This window comes from Capsicum annuum, chromosome 6 (assembly GCF_002878395.1).
Source record: "Capsicum annuum cultivar UCD-10X-F1 chromosome 6, UCD10Xv1.1, whole genome shotgun sequence".
In the NCBI taxonomy this organism is placed as follows: domain Eukaryota; kingdom Viridiplantae; phylum Streptophyta; class Magnoliopsida; order Solanales; family Solanaceae; genus Capsicum; species Capsicum annuum.
The window spans coordinates 96,283,204-96,306,848 of NC_061116.1; positions in this window are offsets into that span (position 1 = coordinate 96,283,204).

A 23,645-nucleotide genomic window follows, 5' to 3' on the forward strand; every position below is an offset into this window, starting at 1 on the left:
CACCCATAAGTATTAGAAAACATAGGAAAGCACACAGATTCGTAATAAAAAATGGAACACGGAATCATAACAAGAATAAAACCCCCACCAAGTAATTCCCTACTCTAGCAACCCAAACCGGCCCTAGTTTTCTGTCCTAATTCGCGTCCTCTAGAACTTTCTATCTAGGGTCATGTCCTCGGTGAGCTGTAACTGCTCCATGTCCCGCCTAATCACCTCACCCCAGTACTTCTTTGGCCTACCCCTACCCCGCCTAAAACCATCCAACGCTAGCCTCTCACACCTACGAACTGGGGCATCCATGCCCCTCCTCTTCACGTGTCCGAACCATCTCAATCGGGCTTCCCGCATCTTGCACTCCACCGGAGTCACACCAACCTTCTCTCGGATAGTCCCATTCCGCACTATATCCCCTCTAGTCAGCCCACACATCCAGCGCAACATCCGCATTTCTGCCACCTTCATTTTTTGGATGTGGGAGTTCTTAACTGGCCAACACTCCGCTCCAACAAATGGACACCAAAACAAATAATTAATAAAAATTATAACTTCTTAGACTTAGACTGTGTATTAGATGTAGATAACACGATACAATTCTGGATAGGATATATAGAAAAACAATAATTAGACATTGGTATAAATGTAATAGATACACCAGAATATATAGAAAGAACACTAATAGGAACAACAAAATTATGATTTTTAAATTTAACTAAAAATAGTAAAAAGGTATTAAGGAATGATAAAGAAACAGAAGGAACAACAGTAACTAAACTAACACCTATAGACATATTGAAAAAATATGAAACGGCTATAAGTGAAGAATTTAGCAGTATGACAACAGAAGAAGAAGAAAAACAAAACAAAGAAAAAAATACAAATAGGAATTTAATGTTAAAACTAGCAATATGTAATATGTGCTATATAGATGAATATACGTGCCCATTTAAAGAATATTACTATAAGGGAGCATATAATACAGAAGAAAGTAAAGAAGTAAGAAGATTATATTTTAGTAAATTACCTGAACCATTTAGTTCAAAATAATAAAGAGTTGGGATGAATCAAAAATTGTAGATACCCTAAGAGCAAGAATAAAATTTTTACAATAATGGTATAGAAATCTATGTGAAAAATATAAAGAAAAAATAAAAATAGAAAAACATTAATAAAAAATTTAGCATGTTGCAAAGATAAAATAGCACCTTAATTTGAATGTGAAGAAATATATTATAAGAATAGAAAAAGACATAAGAAATATAAGAAATACAAAAAACTAAATTATAAGTATAAGAAACCAAGAAAAAGATATTATGTAAAAAATTATAAACATAAAAGACCATATAGGAAAAAGAAATCTATAAAGAAATCTACTTGTTATAATTGTGGAAAACTAGAACATTTAGCTAGAGATTGTAAAATGCCTAAAGATCCAAAAAAGAAACAAATATCAGAAATAAAGATAGAAAATGCAGAATATATGCAAATAGATTATATAGATTACGAATTAGAAAGTGAAGATAGTATGTATAAAATTTCGGAAAATGAGACAGATAATGAAATAGATAAAAATAAAAATAATGACTGAAGAAGAAATAAAAATAATCACAAAGGAGGAATACTTAAACAAGAAGGAACTGACCAAAAAGTAATATTTGACAGTAATATATTTGAAGAAATAAAAGGAAAAGAGTTAGACCTAAGTGTAGAAAAAATATTTAAAATACCAATAATAAAAAATATTTAGTAGAAGAAAAGAGGAATACTATGTAGTAAGCCAAAAAGAGCATATAATAGATTGTAAATATACAAGAGGTAAAGCTAGTATACCATTAGTAACAAGAAGAACAATTAATAAAGAAATACAAGATATAAAAAGTAGAGACCCAATAAAATATGTACACCTTGGAGGAACAGAGATATTAATAAAATCATGTTTTAGAGAAGGAATAGGTACACCAATAGAACTATATTTAGAAGATTATAGGATAGTAAAACCTATAGAAAAAAGCATAATTAGTGCCATAGAAGGAAATTTAATATACAAAAAATTCAAATTTATAATAAGTGCAAATTTTTCAGTACCAATAACAGATAAAAATATAGATAAATCATTAGTAATATATTGAAAAATATCAGGAATAGAACTAACCCCAGAAAGTAAAATATTTACAGCAAGATGTAAAAATCTATATGTATTAATAACAAAACATAAAATAACTGGAAAGAATAAAATTAATAAAATACACATAGAAAGCCCTTTTGAACAATTTGTAAAAACAATATTATAGTTACAAAGATATAGATATAGAAGAAGATTTAGAAATAATAAATGATAGGATAAGTACCACAAAAAGAATAGCTTATGAAAAAATAGAATCGTCAAGCTCATCAAAAAGAATAAATTATGAAACAACTTCAACAGTTAATTTAACTCAATATTACATAACAGGAACAATAAATGAAAAAGAATATTTAATACTCATAAATACAGGACAGGAAGAAAATTACCTAGCAAAATATCTAGTAAAAAAATGAAGAAATAAAATCCAATAGTAATATCTGTCCAGATCTACCAAGGACTCTAATAAACATTAAAGATACAGTAAAAAAAGAAATAATAATAGGAGTTAGAAAAATAAAAATAGAATTTGAAATAAAGGAAGATATGCAAAAAGCAGACATAATATTAGGAATAAAATGGTTAGAACAAGTAAAACCCTACAGTATAGAACATACACAAATAACCATAACCTATAGTAGAGAAAAATTATTAATAAAGAGAGCTTTGACATGATATGAAAATATATGTACTTATGTAAATAATAGTAGAAGGATATTATAATATATATTATACACTAATGATAGATACAGGAGCAGAAACCAATTTATGTAGATATAATTGTTTACTAGAAAGTAAATGGGATAAATTAAAAATACCAATAGTAGTTAGAGGATTTAATAACGAAGGAAGCTTAATTACTTATAAGGCTAGAAATGTAAAAATACAAGTATGGGATAAGATATTAACAATAGAAGAAATCTATAATTATGAACTAACATCAAAAGATATGCTTTTAGGAATGTCATTTTTAGATAAATTATACCCACATATAATAAATAGAACACATTGGTGGTTTACAAAACTATGTAAACAAAAACTAAGAGCAAAAAGAGTTATTAATAAAATAAGAAAGAAAACTAATTGGATAAAAGGAAGTGAAAAAATCACACAAAAATTAGAAAATATAAAAAATACTGAAGACACAATAAAACTAGTTATATTTTCAATAAATAAAGAAGAAATAACTATATTTTCAATATATAAGGTAGAAATAATAAAGAAAAAATTAAGACAACTAAATAGTGAAGATCCATTAAAAGAATGGAAAAAATATAAAATTATAGTAAAAATTGAGCTAATAGATAAAAATAGTATAATAACCCAAAAACTATTAACATATAAATTTGATGATTTAAAAGATTTTAAATGCATATAGATGAATTATTAGAAAAACAATACATACAAAAAAGTAATAGTAAGCACAATAGTCCAACATTTATAGTAAATAAACATAGTGAACAAAATAGAGGAAAAAGTAGAATGGTTATTGATTATAGAAACCTAAATGCAAAAACTATGACATATAATTATCTAATATCAAATAAGATATTAAAAATAAGACAAATACAAAGATATAATTACTTTACTAAATTTGATTGTAAATCAAGATTTTACCAATTAAAGCTAGATGAAGATTCTAAGGAATTAACTACATTTACAGTACCACAAGGATTTTATGAATGGAACGTATTACCATTTGGATATAAAAATGCACCAGGTAGCTATTAACATTTTATGAATAGTTATTTTAAGCAATTAACTAATTGTGTAGTATACATAGATGATATATTACTATTTACAAAAATCAAAGAAGAACATTTGAAATTACTAGAATAATTTACAGATATAATAGAAAAATCAGGAATAAACTTAAGTGAAAAGAAAGCTGAAATTATAAAAAAATCAGATAGAATTCTTAGGAATACAAATAGATAAGAGTGGAGTAAAAATAAAACAACATATAGTACAAAAAATAATAAATTCAAAAGAAGAATTAGATATAAAAGAGAAATTACAATCAATTTTAGGATTAGTAAACCAAGTAAGAGAATATATACCAAAATTAGTAGAAAACCTAAAGTCATTACAAAAAAAATTAATAAAGGATGCAAAATATAATTACAACAAAGAAGATAAAAAAAAGTCCAGAAAATAAAAATACTTTGTAAAGAATTATCAAAATTATAATTTCCTGATGAAAATAAAAAATTTATATATATAGTAGAAGCAGACGCAAGCGAATATAGTTATGGAGGAGTACTTAAATATAGATATGAAGAAGAAAAATCAGAACATCATTGTAGATACTACTCAGGCACGTTTAATGAAACAGAGATAAAATGGGAAAAAATAGAAAAGAATTATGCTCATTATATAAATGTTTATTAGCATTTGAGCCATATATTGTATATAAAAAGTTTATTGTACGAACAGATAATACGCAGGTACGTTGGTGGTTAACAAAGAAAATATAAAATTTAGTTATAACAAAGGAAATACGGAGACTAGTATAACAGATAAAGCTTGTTTTCTAATTTTTGTGTGATTTTTTCACTTCTTTTTACCCAATCAGTTTTCTTTCTTATTTTATTAATAACTCTTTTTGCTCTTACTTTTTATTTACATGATGTTGTAAACCGCCAGTGTGTTCTAGTTATTATATGTGGGTAAATTTATCTAAAAATGGCATTCCTAAAAGCATATCTTTTGATGTTAGTTCATAATTATAGATTTCTTCTATTGTTAATATCTTATCTCATACTTGTATTTTTACATTTCTAGCCTTATAAGTAATTAAACTTCCTTCGTTATTAAATCCTCTAACTACTATTGGTATTTTTAATCCGTCCCATTTACTTTCTGGTAAACAATTATATCTACATAAATTGGCTTCTGCTCCTGTATCTATCATTGGTGTATAATATATATTATAATATCCTTATACTATTATTTACATAAGTACATATATTTTCATATCATGTCAAAGCTCTCTTTATTAATAATTTTTCTCTACTATAGGTTATGGTTATTTGTGTGTGTTCTATATTGTAGGATTTTACTTGTTCTAATCATTTTATTCCTAATATTATGTCTGCCTTTTGGCATATCTTTCTTTATTTAAATTATATTTTTATTTTTCTAACTCCTATTGTTATTTCCTTTTCTGTTGTATCTTTAATGTTTATTACTCCTTGGTAAATCTGGACACATATTACTATTGGATTTTATTTCTTCATTTTTTACTAGATATTTTGCTAGGTAATTTTCTTCCTGTCCTGTATTTATGAGTATTAAATGTTCTTTTTTACTTATTGCTCCTGTTATGTAATATTGAGTTAAATTAACTGTTGAAGTTGTTTCAAAATTTGTTCTTTTTTATGAGATTGATGATTCTGATTTTTCATAAGCTATTCTTTTTCTTGTACTTATCCTATCATTTATTATTTCTAAATCTTCTTCTATGTCTATATCTTTGTAACTATAATCATTGTTATCAATTGTTTTTACGAATTGTTCAAAGGGACTTTCTATGTGTATTTTATTAATTTTATTCTTTTTAGTTATTTTATGTTTGTTATTAGTACATATAGATTTTTACATCTTGGTGTAAATATTTTACTTCCTAGGGTTAGTTCTATTCCTGATATTTTTCAATCTAATACTAATGATTTATCTATATTTTTATCTGTTATTGGTACTAAATAATTTACACTTATTATAAATTTGAATTTTTGGTATATTAAATTTCCTTTTATGGAACTAATTATGCTTTTCTCTATAGATTTTACTATCCTATTATCTACTAAATATAGTTCTATTGGTGTATCTATTCCTTCTCTAAAACATGCTTTTATTAATATCTCTGTTCCTCCAATGTGTACATATTTTAATGAGTCTCTAATTTTTATATCTTGTATTTCTTTATTAACTGTTCTTCTTGTTACTAATGGTATACTAGCTTTACCTCTTGCATATTTACAATCTATTATATTCTCTTTTTGACTTACTACATAATATTCCTCTTTTCTTCTACTAAATATATTTTTTATTATTAGTATTTTAAATATTTTTTCTACACTTAGGTCTAACTCTTTTCCTTTTATTTCTTCAAATATATTACTGTCAAATATTACTTTTTGATCAGTTCCTTCTTCGTTTAAGTATTCCTCCTTTGTGATTATTTTTATTTCTTCTTCACTCATTATTTATACTTTATCTATTACATTATCTGTCTCATTTTCCAAAATTTCATATATACTATCTTCACTTTCGAATTCGTAATCTATATAATCTATTTGCATATATTCTACATTTTCTATCTTTATTTCTGATATTTGTTTCTTTTTGGGATCTTTAGGCATTTTACAATCTCTAGCTAAATGTCCTAGTTTTCCATAATTATAACAAGTATATTCTTTTATAGATTTCTTTTTCCTATATGTTCTTTTATGTTTATAATTTTTTTATATAATATCTTTTTCTTGGTTTCTTATACTTATATTTTAATTTTTTGTATTTCTTATATTTCTTATGTCTTTTTTTTATCTTATAATATCTTTCTTCACATCCAAATTGAGGTGCTATTTTATCTTTGCAACATGCTAAATTTTTTATTAATATTGTTTTTATTTTTATTTCTTCTTTATATTTTTCACATAAATTTCTATACCATTATTTTAAAAATTGTATGTATCTACAATTTTTGCTTCATCCCAACTCTTTATTATTTTTAAACTAAATGGTTCAGGTAATTTACTAAAATATAATCTTCTTACTTCTTTACTTTCTTTTGTATTATATGCTCTCTTATAGTAGTATTCTTTAAATGAGCACGTATACTCATCTATATAGCACATATTACATATTGCTAGTTTTAACATTAAATTCCTATTTGTATGTTTTTCTTTGTTTTGTTCTTCTTCTTCTTCTTCTTCTTCTTCTTCTTCTTCTTCTTCTTCTTCTTCTTCTTCTTCTTCTTCTTCTTCTTCTTCTTCTGTTGCCATACTGCTAAATTCATCACTTATAGCCATTTCATATTTTTTCAATATGTCTATAGGTGTTAGTTTAGTTACTGTTGTTCCTTTTTTTTCTTTATCATTTCTTAATACCTTTTTACTATTTTCAGTTAAATTTAAAAACCATAATTTTGTTATTCTATTAGTGTTCTTTCTATATATTCTGGTGTATTTATTTCATTTACACCATTGTCTAATAATTGTTTTGCTAAATATCCTATCCATAATTGTATCATTTTATCTACATCTATTACACAATCTAAGTCTAAGAAGTTATAATTTTTATTAATTATTTTTTTGTTATATTCATTTTTTATGTTATGTTTTTTAAACTTATCTTTATAATAATATGTAGGTTTTCTTATTTATGATGTACTAGGTAATATATTTCATCGTCTTCTTTATCAAGAGTATTTATTTTTGTGTTTGTATTTTCTAAGTTTCTTTATTAATTACTTCTTGATTTTCATTAATTTCTAATTTTTCTACATTTGTTAAGATTTCTGTATATGTTTCACTATCCTCCGAATCATAATTATATGTTTCTTCAGCATCTATTGTGTTTATTTCTATTTCATTAGTTTCTAATTTTTTATTTTCTTCTTCTAATTTTTCTTTAAATTGATTTATCTCAATTAATAATTTTTGTTCTTTATCCTTTTCTTTTTTTCTTTCTGTCTTTATTATACAGATCTTTTAGCATTTGTAGTTCTTTTTCTAGTTTAACAATCCTACTATTTTTAGTTTCCTCTATTTTTCGTATTTCTTCTGTAGTCTGTTGTTTTATTTTATCTATTTTTCTCCCTATATATCTCTTTGTTTTCCTTTTTTATTCTTACCATGGTTGTCAACTTATCTTCTAATTTTAATTCTTCTTTTTCTAACATTAAATATAAATGTTCACCTATTTTCTTATATCTTCTTCTAAAATTGGAAAATACTATCCTTATTTTTAATCCTTCATGGTTTTCATATGTTTTTTCATTTATTATAAATTCTTCTTTGTTCATTTTATCTACTTGATAGTATATAGATCATATTGATATATGCATTCTAGACTATTTATTTGTGATTCTAAATATGATATTTCTTCTTTTTGTGCTTTTATTGTTTTTTGACATACTCCTACAATCATGTTATATTGTAGTCTTTCTTTTCTTATTTTTAATTCTCTCCGTCTTCAGATATTATTTGTTTTAGTTGTTTATATTTTTTAAATTTTGTTTTATTATTCATCTGTACAATATTTATAATATTTTGGTGGATACCGAAATCTGATTTTATCATAATTAGGTGGTATATATTTCATTCTTCTAGATTTTAAATAGATTATTAATTTTGCCTCATTGCTAGATATTAAGGTAATTAAGTAAGCTAATCTGTGGGGATTTTCTTTTGTTTTATTTAACTTCGTATATTCTGGGTAGTAACTAGTTAAAGTTTCTTTAATTTTCTAAAAGCTTCTATATTTTTAAATGTTCTTCTCGTTTTTAACAAATAAATAAAAATGTAAATAATAATATCTCATAATTAATAAATACGATTAAATTAACTTTCGTAATTTTTCTCATAATTAACACATATTTAATTGACACATATCTACTTGTACGTTTTTTAATTAACATGACTCTGGTACCAATTGTAGGGGGGTGCGGATAACTTGAGTCATTTGCATGGATAACTAGTAGATAACTAGTACTTACTAGTTCTATCATGTTAATTGAAATGGATAACTTGGGTAATTTGCGTGGATAACTAGTACTTACTAGTTCTATCATGTTAATTGAAATGCTATGTCATAGTATTCCTTAGTTTTTTATTTTAACCTTATTAGTTCCTCTATATTATTTTTAAAGATCACCACACAAGACATTTCTTTGCATGTCATGAATTTATATAAGTATACACAAAGAACACTTAAAGGTGTTATAAATTTCACATTAATTTTTTGGAGGTTATGAATATGAAGAGTATTGGAGTTACATAATAAATAGAAATTAAGGAAATAATAGATGTGAGTTATGGTGGTTTAAAGAAAATTAAAAAATAATAAAAATATAACAACAAAATAAATGTGAAAAGATCTCATTTTTATTAGTAATATAATCAAGGTATAGTGATGTGTAGCTAAACGTATAATAATTAACGTGTTGAACTATTAAACAAAAAAAGAAAACAATGAGAGTAGCTTAAAGAAAAAAATAATGAAATTAAACAAAAGAAAGAAAACGGTGGAAGTACCTAAAAAAGAAAATAATGAAAATATAATATTATTTTATTATATTATAAATAATTAATGATGACTAAATTATTAAATTAATTTTAAAGACTCTTGGTTATCTAAACTGAAAAATTGATTGATAATTAATAGAATGTAATTAAGAATTAATTTTTACATTTTCTAATAAATCCCATAAATATGAAAAACTACGAAAAATGTCAAATAAATTGAGAAAAAAAAAGATAAATAGCATTCTTGGCTTTAGAAGCATGCCACATCACTTCTTCTAAAGTCTCCTTTATTATTATATATTGATTTCCCTCTGTTGTTTGTTCAAAGGATCCAATGACCGGAGCTTTCTTTGATGTATATTTCGCAAGATCAAAATATAAAATATCTTTACGATTGTTGGTAATCTTATGGAAAATAATGCATCGTGAACATTTGTAAGGAATTCTTCAAAGTTTGAGGCATGCCTACTGGCACTAACCTTAAGGATATTTCATTCGATATAGGTGTATCGCACAAGATTCAACAAGCTCTTCTAATAAAATCTAGGAATCAAAATCTAACAAAGATTAAAGTAGAAAATTGAGCATAATAATATCGGACGAAGATCTTCATCACAAAAAAATGACCTAGAATATTTATAGATGAAGATGTCTCTCAGAATAATAACATGCACTGGAAGAGGTTAATGGCTATAAAGAGGATTAAATTGGTAAATGCTAGTGATGAGTAGAAGCAGTGGAAAACTTGAAACTATTTCTCATTCACAGGTCATTTAATACTAATCAATTGGAAAATTAACGTCTAGCAACAGTTAAAACAATGATAATTTGTATCAAAATAATTGTTATAGAAAAATAGGTGATAAAAGATTCTTAATTATGGCTCCTAAAGAATAAATAATTTGATTAATTTATTTTTGAGATAACTCTAAATATTTTTCTAACACTTACACTCTCGTTTCAATAATCATTGTTTGCCTTCTAAAGCATTTGAAAGTACCTAGCCAGATGATTGTGTTGCTGAAGCACAACCGTGAACTCGAATAATACAAATGGTGGAAATGATGGTACTTAAAGTGCTAATCAGTTGTAATTCCTTGCTAGACAAGCTGATTTCACCAAATCTAGAATAAAATACTCTTCTTCTTCTTCCTAGTTCTTGTATGAAAGTGGTTATGCATGTACTGTTATGGTGCAATGTCATAAGATGGTTATCGTGATTTTTGGTAGATAGTTTGATGGTCTACTGTTTGGGTGTTTGATGTATGTTATTGTATGTCTTATATGTGTATATAGGGGTGGCCAAAATTGATACAATTTACGTAATCCGGTTGTTTCAATCCATTAATTACAGATGGGTTGGGTATCCAACCATTTAAAAGTGAGTCAAATACGGATCAACGCATATTATGCATCTTAAAATAGGAATAACCAAGGGGTATCTACCAATTACATTCTCCTTAAAGCATGTGAAGATGTAGTAGCCTCAAAAATATACTAATTAATGGGGTATTTGGAATGAGGAAATTTTTTTTATTTTTTTATTTTTTTCTCGGGACACGAAATGAGTTCAAACCTCAGATTCAACTTCAAATGTGAGACCCAGAACTCGACATCCAACCCAATCCTAGACACGATTATAACCGAGACTGAGGATTTGACTCTTGACTATCCCCAACTTTTAAAGTTGTAATTCTAGTTTTACTTATCAAGTGTTGGCAAGGAGAGTGTATTTCATTTTACCAAAGAGAGTGAGACGCACAAAAATATTAAAAACTCGTCTTTAATTATATATATCCATTTTCTAAAAAAAATCTTTGCGACAAAAAACCCTAAAAACCTTAAATTTGCCAATTTTTCCGGCAACAATGGCCACGACGACCGTTGAGCAACTCCACCAGTGAAGGCGACTCAACAACAAGATACTATACATATACAAACCCTTTACAATCAACCAACAGTTACTTATGCTTCGAGAATTGCTCCAATATGTGCCCAAAAACAACCTATACTGATGAAACAAATTTTTTATTTACACGGAGAGCCTAGTATAATATGGGAAGAAGAGCAGGTAGAAGAAATAATAATCAATGAAGATTTATAGTATATTGTGATAGCTAAATTCTCGTATGGGTGGTCGGAGATCCAGCATTTTAGGAGATTAATTCCTAAACAATGCGAGTAGAAGAAAGAAGTGAATATAGGGCTTCTTAGAAACCGATACATATTGATAAGAGCCTCTATCTAGAAGATTATTGTTGAAACCACAATTTTACATCATAAATGACTACTGCTCATTCCCAATGAGAACTTTAACGTGGGATCCTTTATTTGACCTAGAGGAAGAGAAAACAACGGTTATTGAATGAATGTTATTCCCATCACTGCCTCCTAATATTGGAAGCAAGTTGTATTTTCATTGGCGGCAACAGTGGGTAAACCACTCTAGATGAACATGGATACAAGAAATTGAACAAGATCTATCTTTGCTAGGGTTGAGGTGGATTAACTTCTATTCCTCTCATTTCAAGGTACAAGTTATGTCCCATTTTTATCTTTCGTTTGATTAGAATTCTCTTATATATTTTTAGACTGGATCCTTAGATAGGTTTTTCATTTGTATTTAAAGTTTTGTAAACCTGTTGTAATGAATAAGGACTTAATATTTTCTTGATGACTTCAACATAAATTTGATAAGAGATGGTAAGTGTTTCTCTAATATAAGTGGATTAGAGTAGTTACCCTAATAATTCGATAATTTGGGCCATGACATATTAGTATCAGAGCCTAGGTTATTGGTGTCCCAGTACAAGAGCAAATGTTGAGCACAGTTCTGCAAATTTTTATGTTGATGTCCACATCTAATCTTTCGAAACCTATTAGGCACTTTACAAAAATTATTTCACTTCTTTCTTTCCTTTCATGCAGTTGTTTGGTTGTTGTATGAATTGATTCCAACTGGTATCTCAACTAGGACAGTTGAAATCACTTGACTCCACTTTAATATATACAAGCAACACAACATTGAACTCGAGAAAATTTTAATTAGTAGCTGGTCATAAGGGCTCTGCGTAAAGGTTTAAGATGATCAATTAGGGTCATCAAGTGCGCGAGTATTAGTTATGTAGATAATATATGAAGAACGAAAATATTTTATTGAATTCATATAATTGTGATTTGTAATTGTTTGATTTACTCTAAAATTGTGATAGGTAAGTATATTAAATTTCCATGCTTGAAGTTAGTTTTGTTGATAGTACCAGGAAATTTTGAATTGGTGATTGGATTTATAAAAAGTTCTTATGTGATTTTAATTGTTGGACTTCATGTGGATTCCGTTAAAATAACGGCTAAGAGATGATTGTTGTTTGTTCAAGGGGAAGAATGTATGTTAAAATGCTAGGAACAATCTTGTTGGTGCTTTATAAGGAAAAAGGTTTATAATTGTGAAAACATAATGTGAAACTAGTTGGTAAATGGTCTAGACCAATGGGAAGGAGGACCATTTATCCATAATAGTGTGGTGTGATTGATAAAATGGTTATTGTTGTTATTCATAACAATTTGTAGAGTAATATGACGTTACGTCCCTATTTTAGACGTTGTTAGGTTCGTTATTGGGGTTGTATTAAGGCCTTAACATGATTTCTTGGTGGCATTACAGGTATTTAAGAGTTGAGGCATGAGGGATAGCAAGAAGTAAATTTTTAGGACAACTAAGGGATTGAGTCGCCATAGTGACATAGAGTCGTTATGTAACAAGGTCAGTATAGCTGAATTTATCTTGTGGTAGTGGCATTGCTATAGTACCATGCACATCATTATAGTGACATGGCCGGGGTAGATCCCTGCCCTATTTTCCCTTTTTTTGTATCTAAATTCACAACTTTTGAACTGAATTAATATTGATATAAATGAATATTAAAAATGAGGTATCTTGTTTAGCAATATCATAGCGGTGATGACACCTGCTTTAACCCGCCAATAAGTAAGTCAAACAATAGCTCGAACTATGAGTAATAGGCTAACAAGCACAACACAATGGAATAAATATATTAATACAAGAATAACCGATGAGAATAAAGAAACATATATATATATATATATATATATATATACATATAAAAGCAAGCAGTACACGAGGGGAATGGGATAACAAAATGGAATCCTCCAAGACCTGGTAAGGTCAGTACAAGAGTCACTAATACAAAATGAGTATTAGTCACTGTTAGAATATACACCATAGTCTACGAATATAAAAATAAGAGTATCAAAAATATCTAAAGGATGGGGATCAATTTGAGACTCTGAAAGCTGACCCTATCTCCGAACAACAACATGACCCGAGGATATTTTCAACAGTGATGACTTGTACTCGTATCTATATTAGGAAAATAATGTAGAAGTGTATTACTCGGTAGGCATTATAGGTCGACTGAGCTAAATTATAGTAAAAGAATAAATAAAGTGCGAGCATGTAAGCCTAAGTCAATAAATAAGGGTAGAAATGGAAATAATAGTAAACTAGGTAACCATGATAAGTAAAAAACAAGTAGCTCGAAAGCAAAACGAAACGCCTAGCTATAACCTAACTAGGACCCATAAGCATACAACAACAACAATAACAACATACACAGTATATTCCCACCAATGGGGTCTGGGAAGGGTAAACACAAACATGAAGAAACTCAACCGAGCCCCCATAATCATGATGGGTACAAGCAAAGAGCAACACTAGTATGTAGATGGAATGAAAACAATAATAAAATAAAGATGAGTCAATGAGCAATAAGCATGCTTGATACTCCTTTTCGATCATAGCGATAAGTCTTATCGATATTTGGTGGAATTCCAAACCAAATCAATATTTGTAAAGGTCATAAATGCCAAATTCGAACTAGAACTAGAGGATAATATCATACAGATAAAATAGTGGACTCAAATAAAAAATTAATAATAATAATAATATTTCTTAGTGATGGACTCTAATCAAAGTTGAAAAAAAAGATAAATGTATTAACTATTCTAGAATATAGTTCCACTTAAGTCCAATTAGTCATAAAGTACAAAGTTAGGTGATCAACTCGCTAGGGTAACAATGCTAAAGGGGTTCATTAACATTATTAAGTCATCCTAAAACTCAAGAATTAGCCTAAGGAAATGGATAGAAGTCATTTAGGTCAACAACGACCTTTTTTAGGCATTTTATCTTAAAAAGGTCCTGTGGCACTTACTACCTATCCTAGAAACCTAACCTAAGGTAAGAACCTGCGCAAACCTGGGTTTTCACTTCTCAAATCCACACTAAGGCACTAAATAACTAAGTCTACTCCTAAGGGAAAATAACAGACTAATATAAGGAAAAACAAAGTCAAACTCTTCCCAAAAGGCCCCTAACCAGCTAATTAGGATAAAAAATACCGAACTAACATTTAAGTCATAAGTATCCACCCATAGCTAACAAAATATTTTACTAACACCATAATGAAGCATAGAAAAAGGAGAAATATAACCCTAGCCAATCTAGATGCAGTTCAAAGCTCGTATAATCATCTACACTGTGTGTTTTCATTGTGAGAAGCCTCTGAGTACTATCATTCTAACAAAATAATGTGTTACCCCTCAAGATAGGAATATTTATATACATATTGTACATTAATACTCCAATTCCAAAGTTTGAACTAAAATTTACTTGAGAGGCCGCTTGTTTCCATCAGCTCAAGGATCATTTACACCCAAAAATAAGTGAATTCCAAGCCCAAATCAGTCCCAAAATAGTCCCACGAGGTTCAAATAAACAAGGATTTTAAACTATATGTTAGATTGAAATTAACTGGTAACTTACTAGATTAAGAGTTGAAGGCGATCTACTGATTTCAACTCAATCCCTACCAACCCAAGGTTATCCCACTAAATTCGAGCTCCCACAAGTGAAAATAAAGGTATTACACTTAGAAAAATAGCTTGAATTTGAGAGAATGGAAAATATATAAAGCACCAGCGATTGTCAATTTAGCTACTAAATTATATTAAATTAGTGAGATGGGTGCTAAAGAGACCTTGCTTTAGCTGGCCAGCCACCACCAAAATAATTATTAGTCGCTAAAGTGGTTACTAATAATGAAGTCTCTAGATAGCTAAAGCGGTTGCACCAGTATCTTAGGCACTAAGAAAATTACTCAGTCTCAACAGACTTTGATTGGGTTCTCGGGATTCGTTTATAACCCCCCAAAAGAAAACAAACTATGCTATCCTACCAAATTTGGAGTATCAAACACAACAAAAAACATTAAAATTTCTATCCAAGTTCATTTTAATAAATGTGGCTTCAGCACCCCAGATACCGATTCTCAAAAAAATCTATCCAATAGCCAAAAATGAGTCCCAAAGCCTCAAGACTAAGACCAAGGGTCCATTCAGCCTAAAATCAACTATATGGAGCTAAAAGAATCATCAAAATTGAAATCTGAGTTTCTGAAGTTTTGTCTCAAGACCAATTTTCAACTTTAAATCTCTAAAATTGTGAAATAGCTCTAAAAATCAAACAAACTGCCTGATAACCAAACTGTAAGTACACCTAAGTAAAAAATAACTTGGGGAATCTATGGAAAGCCTGTAAACTTAAAAAAGAATAAAAAATTAAGTAAATAACCCAGAGAGTTATTACAACATCCATTACTAAGATAATTTTTATTTCTGAAAGTAAAGGACTAAGAATTACTTGAAGGCTTAATAGGTAACGACACTGGATCGGTATATCATGCTCGATCTCCTTGTGTGATACCTCAAGAATCAAATGTAATATTAGAACCATGCTTCAAGAATATTCATAATAAAACATCATGTTTTGATAGTATGAGAAGTTATTTATACAAGTATTAAGGCCATAAGTAACTCCTAGCTCATAGCCAAGTTGAAATGTTCCTTACCGATTGAGTTCTTGTGAAGAATCATTATTTAGAAAACTTTAAACTATCATAACTACTAGAATATAAAGATTTTTAGGGCTCAAGACCTACCAAATGAAATATCACTGAGTGTTCTTTCCAACGCCACCAACTGTTCATTAATTCGATACTAGAGTAAAATGTTATATTTATTTTACAAGAGGGTTTCTATCTGCCAGAGTGTGACGGCTCAGGTGAAGATTTGTCACACCTGTGATGACTCACTAGGGCAAGATATATAACAAAAAATTGGTAATTTTGTGATATCTTAGAGTGATGGTTAGTCAAGGGTTTGACTTTCATTACCTGCACCGTCAGTTGAAATTATTATGCATTGTACTAACATTTTTAAAGGGTTTTTAAATTCTTTTCCCACTCTTTTAACACCAAGACATTGTTGTTTAAGCTATTACAAGACTGGATAATAAACCCAAGAATTCCCTAAGCCCTTATTACTTAGAAATTAAGTCGACACTTTGCCAAATATAGAGAGTGGAGATTTTTCTTCTCCAAGCAAGAATTAGGATTCTTCAACTTCCGACTACAAGTACAAATATTTCACCAAGGGTTTTTCCATTAGGTATATGGGATTTCATCAATGGGTTCCTTTAACCCATTGAGTTCCAAATCTAACTAAACTTCCTTTAGTTTAATTCAACCTTCAAGCTTAGGGTTTTTATGAAAAGTGTGAATTCCTTTAGTTTTATGTTTCTTTCTTTAACTACACCATGAATATATACTTTCTCATATATTTGAGCCAACTCTCTTCATAGTGATAAGTTCTTGATTTTATGATTTTATTATGAAATTTTATATTATAGTCACTTTATAGAATTGCCATTTTTAGTTGCATTCTTCTGAGATGGTCAGTTATGAATACCCAATGACCTAGGATATCATGCACTTTTAGTTGAATACTCGGTCATTCAGTTTTTATAATTTTGAATGCTTTCAGATAAAACACTTATCTTAATTTGAGAATATCATTATTGTTGTGCATTTTAGTATATCAATTTACTTTTAGTTGGGAGTAATACTTGACATCAAGAGGAAAATGGTTTATATAACCATAGTCCAAACTATATGCCTCTATAGCTAAAAAGGGTCCAGTTAAGAGTTTCTCCCTTGCCCTTAATGGGCTCATGATTAAATTTAGATTAATCATAGTTCATACCCTTGAAAAGGTATAGAACACCCTCCCAACTAGAGTTACAGGTTGGGTTTCATATTTTTTACATGGTCTATGACAATTATAGAAACCTTTAACGGTTATACTCAAATATTACATGAACTTGTGTTCATTTTATTCAGCATCTTATAGTGTCATATGTTTATTACTTGGTTATAACATTAGTTAATAGATTTTAGTCCCATGATTAGGTCATCATATCATTTCACCATATTCATCATATGAAGTATAATGTATATCTCCCATTGTTAGTACATTGAAAGTATTGTCTATATACTTTCTTTTATGCTATATTATCTGTGATATAGATTTGTACCTTCAGTATCTCGATCATAATTAGCTAGATCCAGTATTAATTCAACAGTTGTATTTTGGTGAGTCTTTATCATTTGAAGACAAGTTATCAGTTCATTTGTCTCCTCAATTTCAATTTCAAACAGTTAGAGTTAGTTGGAGGCTTATCCCAACAACTCATCTTAGTAGAGGCTTTCTAATAGACATTCAATTTTATGTTATGTTTAGTGATTCACTTTTTTCTTAAACATTGACATTTTGTTTTGATTCATATATCATTCAAACTTTTGCTTCCGCATAATATTATTCAGTTTATAAAGTATTCTTAGTGTCAAGATAGACCATGGGTTAGCTTAGGGTTACTTGTGACTCTAAGCACTAAGTTATGACTAGGGGTAGTCTCGGATCATGACAAACTTGGTATTATCACATCAGGTTTAAGGTATCCTAGGGTGTGTAAAATCTGCTTTAAGTTAAGTTGTGTTCAGGGGTATGAAACACACCACACTTATGAGCAAGAGGATATGAAATATTTTTCTTCAAGGGTTTGATTGTTCGTCACTTGCACCATTAGTTGAAATTATTATGCATTGTAATAACTTTGTCTAAGGGTTTTAAAATTATTTTCCTACTCTCTTAACACTAATACATTGCTGTTTAAGCTATTATAAGGCTAAATGATAAATCCAAAAATTCCCTAAGCCCTCATTACCTAAAAATTTAGTTGACACTTCGCCAAATATAGAGAGACAATTTTTCTTCTTCAAACAAGATTTAGGGTTCTTCAACTTCTGACTACAAATATAAAGATTTCACCAAGGGTTTTTCCATTGGGTATATGATATTTCATCAATGGGTTCCTTTAACCTATTGAGTTCCAAAGTTCACTCAATTTTCTTTAGTTTAGTTTACCGTTCAAGCTTAGGGATTTTATTAAAAGTGTGAATTCCTTTAGTTTTATGTTTCTTGCTTTGACTAAACCATGAACATACATTTTATCATATATTTGAGCCTCCTTACATACTCATGGCTATGATCTCTCTTCATAGTGATAAGTTCTTGGTTTTGTGCTTTTGTTATGAAATTCCGTCTTATGGTCAGTCTATAGAATTGCCATTTGTAGTTACATTCTTTTAAGATGGCCGATTATGAATACTCAATGACCTAGGATATCACGAATTTTCAGTTTAATACTAGGTCATTTAGTTTTCATAATTTAGAATGCTTTCAGATATAACACTAATCTCAATTTGAGAATATCATTATTATTGTTCATTTTAGTATATCAATTTACTTTTAGTTTGGAGTAGTACTTGACATCAAGAGGAAAAGGGTTTCGATAGCTTTAGTCCAAAACTATGTGCCTCCATAGTAAAAAGGGGTCTAGTTGAGAGTTTTTTCCTTGCCCTTAATGGGCTCATGAGTAAATTAAGACTAATTATAGTTCACACCCCTGGAAAGGTATAGAACACCCTCCGAAATAGGGTTATAGGTTGGATTCCATATTTCTTTCATTATCTATGACAATTATAGAAACCTTTAAAAGTTTATACTCAAACTGTACATGAACTAGTGTTCATTTTATTCAGCATCTTATAGTGTCATATGTTTATTACTTGGTTATATTATTAGTTTAAAGATCTGAGTCCCATGATTAGGTCATCATATCATTTTTAACATGTTCATTATATGAAGTGTAGTGTATATCTCACATGGTTAGTACATAGATAGTACTGCCTGCATACTTTTTTTATGCTTTATTATCTATGATATAGGTTTCTACATTCAGTATCTCGATAATAATTAGCTTGATCTAGTATTAATTCAACAGCTGTGTTTTGGTGAGTCTTTATCATTTGAAGACTAGTTATCGGTTTATTTGTTTTCTCGATTTCAAATTCAGACAATAAGAATTAGTTGGGGGCTTATCCTAGCAACTCACCTTTGTAGAGGCTCTCTGAAGGACATTCAGTTTTATCTTATATTTTGTTATTCACATTTTTTCTTAAACATTGACATTTGGTTTTGTTTATTCATATATCATTCAAACTTTTGCTTCCGCACAATATATTTAGTTTATACAGTATTCTTAGTGTCAAGACAGACCATCGATTAGTTTAGGGTTACTTGTAACTCTAAGCACCACATTATGACAAGGGGGTCGTCTCGGGTCATGACAAACTTTGTATTAGAGCATTAGGGTTAACGTATCCTAGGGTGTCAAAAATATGCTCTAAGTGAAGTCTTGTTCATGGGTATGAAGCACACCACATTTATGAGCGAGAGGCTATGAACTATTTTTCTTCAAGGGTTTGACTATTCGTCACCTGCACCATCAGTTGAAATTATTCTATACTGTAATAATATTTTCTAAGGGATTTTAATTCTCTTCTCACTCTTTTAACACTAAGACATTGTTGTTTAAGCTATTATAAGGTTGACTAATAAGCCCAAAAATACCCTAAGCCCTAATTACTTAGAAATTCAGTCAAAACTTCGCCAAATATAGAGAGTGGCAATTTTTCTTCTCCAAGTAAGAATTAGGGTTCTTCAACTTCCGACTACAAATACAAAGATTATACCAAGCGTTTTGCATTGGGTAAATGGGATTTCATCAATGGGTTTCTTTAACTTATTGAGTTCCAAAGTTAACTCAACTTTCTTTAGTTTAATTCATCCTTCAAGTTTAGGGATATTATGAAAAGTGTAAATTCCTTTAGTTTTTTATTTCTTGCTTTGACTAAACCATGAATATATATTTTATCATATATTTGAGCCTTCTTACATATTCATGGCTATGAACTCTCTTCATAGTGATAAGTTTTTGATTTTGTGCTTTTGTTATGAAATTCTATATTATGGCTTGTTTATAGAATTGCCATTTGTAGTTTTATTCTTTTGAGATGGTCAGTTATGAATACCCAATGGCCTTGGATATTATGTATTTTTAGTTGAATACTTGGTCATTCAGTTTTCATTATTTAGAATGCTTTTAGATAAAACAGTTATCTCAATTTGAGAATATTATTATTGTGGTGCATTTTAGTATATCAATTTACTTGTAGTTGGTAGTAGTACTTGACATCAAGAGGAAAAAGGTTTAGATAACCATAGTCCCAAACTATGTGCCTCCATAGCTAAAAGGGTCTAATTAAAAGTTTCTTTCTTTCCCTTAATGGACTTATGAGCAAATTAAGACTAATCATAGTTCACACCCTTGGAAAGGTATAGAACACCCTCCCAACTAGGGTTACAAGTTGGATTCCATGTTGCTTACATGGTCTATGACATTTATAGAAACCTTTTAATGGGTTATACTCAAACTTTACATGAACTTGTGTTCATTTTATTCAACATCTTATAGTGTCATATATTTATTACATGGTTATAACATTAGCTTTCAAATTTTAGTCCCATAATTTGGTCATCATATCATTTTCTGCATGTTCATCATATGATGTATAGTGCATATCTCACATGTCAGTACATTGAAAGTACTACCTGCATAATTTACTTTATTCTATATTATATGTGATATAGGTGTGTACGCTCAGTATCTCGATCACAATTAGTTTGTTCCATCATTAATTTAACAGTTGTGTTTTGGTGAGTCTTTATCATTCGAAGACTAGTTATCAGCTAATTTATTATCTCAATTTCAATTTCAGGTAGTTAGAGTTAGTCAGAAAGCCTTTACTAAGATGAGTTACTCGGATTAACCCCCAACTAACTCTAAAAATAGGGAAGCCTGGTGCACTAAATCTACCGCTATGTGCAGTGTCTGGGGAAGGGCCCCATCATAAAGGTGTATCTTACGTAGCCTTACCTTGCATTTATGCAAGAGGCTATTTTACAATGGTTCAAGCCTTGGAAAAAACCTCTGGCAGAAATTCAAGCTAAGGCTGCGTACGATACACCTTTGTGGTGGGGCCCTTACCCGAACATCGCATATAACGGTAACTTTAGTGTACTGGGCTGCCTTTCTTTTTACAGTTAGTTGGGGGCTAATCCGAGCAACTCAACTTAGTAGAGGCTTTTTGAGGGATATTTAGTTTTATGTTATGTTTAGTGATTCACATTTTTATTAAACATTTACATTTGATTTTGATTATTCATATATCATTCAAAATTTTTCTTCTGGACAATATTATTCAGTTTATACAGTATTCTTAGTGTCAAAACAAACCATGGGTTTGCTTAGGGTTACTTGTGTAACACCTCAAAAATCCAAACAAATATTAGAACCTTGCTTCAAGCTCATGCAAAATCAAATATAGTGCTTTGGTAGTTTTATGAGTGATTTGAATGTATATTAAGGCCTCAAGAAACTCCTAGCTTTTAGACAAGTCAAAATATCTCATACCGATTGAGTTCATGGGAAGAATATTGGAATAGTCAATTTTAAATGAGCATAACTTTTATATTACTAAGAGTTTCTAAACTCAAGACCAACCAATAGATACATAATTTAATTATATTTCCAATGCCACCGGTTTTGCCTTAATTCGATATCGGAGTAAAACGTTATGCCTACTTTACCAAAGGGATGTCTATCTACCAAGTCGTGATGGCTAGGGTTATGGACCATCATAGCAGTGATGGACCGTCATACCAAACCATCATCCCTAAAAAGAAAGACCAAAATTTGGTCATTTTATGATGGTTGGAGTGACGGTCAATCACAGGAGTGATGGTACGTCACCCAAAGCATCACCCGAGATAGTTCTAAACTGTCATGACATTTTAAAAAGTTTTTTCTTGGTATTTTTCCACTCTTTTAACCCCAAAACTATGTCGTTTCACCCTTCAAACAACAGTTGTCAAGTGTAAATACTACCCTAACCTATCATAACTCAAAAATCATCCATCACAAAGAAAAGAGGGGTGATTTCTTTCTCCCAAAAACCAACTAGGGTTCATAAAATTCAAGTTCAATACAAAGAAATTTATCCAAGGCTTCAACATTCAGGTATGTGGGATGTTTATCCTTGGGTCCCTTTCACTCATGGAGCCCAAAAACCTTCTGTCCAACTAAAGTATGGATTTGTCTCTTATTATGAAGTTTTATATGTTCAATATGGATTAAATTCATGTCTTTCCTTAGTAATTGAACTCAAAATTATGTTCGCGTATGATCCCATGAAAGATTAGGTTAATTCATGTTTTAAACTAACTCCCATGTCATGATTCAAGTGAATTTCATGTTAAGTCCCCAATTTATTAATTTAGCCATGTAATCATGTTGATTTCCTATGTTTAACATATTTCCATGTTCCAAGTTCATGATTCTCACATCTTTGATAAAATATCTATGTTTTGGGATCTTTTAACCATGATTTCATACTATAATTCTAAGACTTAATCCTATATTTAGACCATTCAATACTGGCGGGTTATGAACACCTGATACCTATGTGTTTTACATAACTTTAGATCTTTCAAGTAATGATTTTAGTTAAACCATGAGTATTACCATTTACTCAGTTGTTATGATCATGATGAGCAATGTCAGTTGTTATGTTCAGTGAATTCAGTTAAGTTTATTACCAGTGTCAGTTTTGTTGGGAGTAGGATTTAGCACCAAGTGAACCCAACGGTGGGGGCTTACCTACCAGTAGAGGGTGTGACCTCTAGTAGCTATCCCTGAGTTCCGAAACTACGTAGCTAGCATAGATTTGAGATTTCCACCTGTCAGTCGAGGGTTGACGCATATCTCATATAGAACCTTCCAGTAGAGGGTGACTCCTTAGTCCTTTGGGATACCAGTTTAGTGGATCCACATAGCTAGTATTTGTACCCGTGGCACGGTGCTGACACCTTTTCAACTAGGGTTACAGGTTAGA